Source organism: Ipomoea triloba, chromosome 6, assembly GCF_003576645.1.
Source record: "Ipomoea triloba cultivar NCNSP0323 chromosome 6, ASM357664v1".
NCBI lineage: Eukaryota > Viridiplantae > Streptophyta > Magnoliopsida > Solanales > Convolvulaceae > Ipomoea > Ipomoea triloba.
Window position 1 is genome coordinate 17,630,618 of NC_044921.1, and position 4,188 is coordinate 17,634,805.

Genomic DNA, 4,188 nt, shown 5'->3' on the forward strand with positions numbered 1-4,188 from the left:
CCCCCCCCCCCCCTCCCCCTCCCCCCTCTCTTGCTACATGTGGTTAGGTTTTATAATAGACAGTAGCTAACGGTTACAAGATTACCTAATAACTATAATGGCTCCTCTCGATAAGTGTCCCCATTCCATAGTAATTGAGACGCTCTCCCCATAGATGCGTTGACCCTCTATAACTCCTGCTATTTGATGAGGCGATGTTCTTAATAAATGCATAGGTTCTGTTTTAAGTGTATTGTTCCACCTCCTTTGACTATGACTGTTACTTATTTGACTGCCTTAACTGCTCTGACGGGTTAAACGACCTAGAGCGTCAGGTCGAGTTTGGTATATTGTCCAATTATCCTGTCAAGTTTCTAGGCAAGGCGTAGGAGCCATTGGGTTGGGGATTCAACCTTTTGGGAGGAAAATTTATTAAATAATAATAGAGTTATAAGAGTGTAATTAAGCTAGGGTAGTTTTGTCTAACAAAAATGCAGTAAGGATAATTTTATCAAATAAAATGAAATGTACAATACATAAAGTAAATGTATACTTTTATTAGCACACAAAAAAAGGAACCAAAATCATGAACATAACTTGAAATCTTGAATTGACACATTATATTTTTAGATTATACACATTAAACAAATATATTTACTTTATATTAGGCATTAATTTTCAAGCGTTGCGCATTTTTTAACTAGTTAATACTTTATACTATACATATATAGATGCTAAATTTGATGATAAATAATGTAATTGAAGATTGTGACGTATAAATGAGTTCTGATAAACTAATTGTTAGACATAATCGTAATGGGCAAGCACCTTGAAAAAGGAGTTTACTTACCAAGTTCAATTGGTTCAACATTCATCTTAATTATTACTCCGTCATAACCGAGTCGTGTCAAAACCAATTGACAATGAAAATGATGTAATGCAACTAGGTCTAGGTCACGCCATTTTATTTGAAATCAACATTTAATTCCAATTTACATAACTAAATCAACACTGTATGTATATACATCATCAGATCGAGTGGCATCTAAATTAGTTTGTCGGCAAGATCATATTGCATTGTATAATGCATTAATGCTAGAACATCTATGATTACAAGTAATTAAGACAATGGCCGTTATAAGCATACAGAATTATTACAAATTAGATACTTATGGAGATAATTACAATAAGAAAATTATTCTAATTAAATTTAAGATAGAATATGAATGATGTAACACAAAAGAACAAAGAAAATATTGGATTTCTTGCTAGCCCAAATAGTACATACAATGAGCAAATGTTTGTTATAGAAAATGTGTGTCCTATGCTAGACAAAGCGATAATTTGGTAAGTATATATACCTCAATTACCTCCTAACGACGATCTCCTGATAGTTTTCTGAGTGATATGGGCGTTTCTTATAAGCAGATTGGACATTCCTTATAACAACCAGTATTGACCTCGCATTCCTTGAAGATGTCCTCGGCATGCTACTAAGCCTAGCACATTAGTCAAATTTGTGTTGACCCAGTCAAAATGATCTCAGCCAAGACCCTAGCTAGGGCACCCGTCTTGAACTTGTCATCGTAGACAACTCTTCTCCTTGAGCTTGTTTTCTTGATTCAATTCTTATTTATATCTCCGTAACATACTTAAATATATTACAAAAATATTTTAATTATATCTCCGTAACATACCTAAGAACTCTTCATAGTTTTGGGGTCAAACGGCGATTTCTTATACATACATATACATATATATATATATATTATATATATATATATATATATATATATATATATATATGTATGTATGTATATATTGACAATTATTGTTCCGTAAGACGGAGTTTTTTTTTTTTTTTGAAGTATAACACGGAGTTTTTTTTTTAGTTTTTTTTTTGTCCATGTAACACGGAGTATTTGTTTGACTAGGATTTGTGGATTTTTGAGTCCGAAATTATAATAACCAATAATATTTGCTTGCACTCTTTTATATATAGATAATTACGCATTTACACGCATCTAGATAGTTTAAAATATAGTAATTAGTAATTACACATTTACTTCCATGGGCAATTCAACTGGTCATATAGGTAAAGTTTAGGAACAAAGTCAAGGGATCAAATTTTACCAGTGGTAGTGTGCATGGGAGCAACAGGTTAGGGTTTCAACTTTTTGGGAGAAAAAAAATAGTAATAAGTTGTTAATATTTTTATTATCCAAATATATACATGCATATCTGTAAAAACCAATTATAATAAGATTTTAACGATAATAGAAAATGTGTTGTCGTAGTGACAAATTAGATTTACTAGTTTTCTTGTACACTTATTAGCTCTTTCTAATTGATAACTTTCTTATACATTGTGTTTACTTTCTTGTATGCTTATTGTTGAACACATTTCAATTCAATGGGGTAGCTCAAGTGGTAAGGGAACTTTCTTTGTGGGAAAGAATTTTAAGAGAACTCCCCTTGGGCCAGCTCCCATACATATATATACGCACGAAATGAGATAATTTTTTATTGTTCAGCAATTAGGATGAAAGTAATATACCTTACCATCGTCTAAGTTAACTAAACCTTAGTTTTCATATATATATATATATATATATATATATATATATATATATATAGGAGTGGGGGCAACCGCCCTCATGGTGGCTCCACCATTGTGTGCCATTCAATTTGGTTGTGAAATTGGCCATGGTCCATATGTTGCTTGGAAGTTGGAACCTATTGAAATGCAATCAACTTGCATACCTAGGGTTTTTAGTTGAGACTACTTATTCTTCAATTCTTACCATATAATTAATGTATTGATTTTTTTTTTTATCTCTTTCTCAATATTGAACATTTATTTAAGTGCACAATACACAACATTTAACATATTCACATACAAGATTCATCCATCATTAACCAAATGTCAAATGTTTTATCATTGACTTTGGGTATGGAGCAATGTTAAATCTCCAGGCTAGCTGTCCCAAGCTTTAGAGGCGCCTACTATTTAGCAAAGGAATCAATCACTATGTCCGACGATGAAAACTAGGGGTACAACAACAACAAAAAACATTGTATTTTACTATTCTTGGTTCTTTAATTTAGAGAGAGTATATTAAAAATCGAATATATAACTTTTTGTTTTGTAAAAAAAAAAAAAAAAAACTTTTTGTTTTAAAATTATACTTGTATATAGTTCTATATATGCCACTTAATCATGACATCATGTGAATGGCATTAGTGTATTGCAATTTAAATAAATAATTATTGTACTCAAAAAAATAATAATTATTATTATTATTACATGTGGCTATATGTAAAGGAGCAGAGATGAATGGAAGCAGGAATTTTGGCCTAATCTAGCAAGTTGCGTACTACTGCCGCCAAAAGAATGCATTCATTTGACTGATAATTGATGCCATTTAGGCATTAATGGGTGAAGAATTGCAACGCGTATAGTCACGTCAAAATGTCAACAATCTATAACTTAGAAATGTTCAACATTCTAGACTCTCTCCCCCTCTTTATCTACGGCTAAACGACGCTACTCTACATATGGTCTCACTTAGCCCTCTTTTCTACGTCAAAACTAACCTATCCTCGTCACATCTCGCCCTTATTGCAACTCCAACATTATTGCAACAACTCTCTTCAAATATTAAGCTACTACGGTATTACTTTCACACTATTGTTGTCAAAATTCAATCTTGCAAGTATTTGATCTTGTGTCCTTGTATATAAACTGCCATTCAGAAATCTACTACCAGGATTGGATTGTGCGTCCTTGTCCATAATCTACCATTTAAGAATAACGAATAACTCCACACAATTATTCCTAGATGCCCACAAGAAGCCCACCACGGTGTCACTTTCACACTACTACTGTGATCTTACCTTATTGCCCATAATCTGCCACTTAAGAATCAACCCCACACTACTGCTAACAGGATTCAATTCTGCCTATTTACCCATAATATGCCACTCAAGAATCAATACTATTGCTATCAGAACTCAATTATGCCTATTTACCCATAATCTGTCACTCAAGAATCAATACTATTACTACCAGAATTCGATTCTGTCTATTTACCTATAATCTACCACTCAAGAATCAACTGAGTTACAGTGGCTAAAGCTGATAACTTTTTCTTCCAATATAGACTTGACGGCCTCCACCCACCACTCTTCAAATCCCCAGAAGTTTGA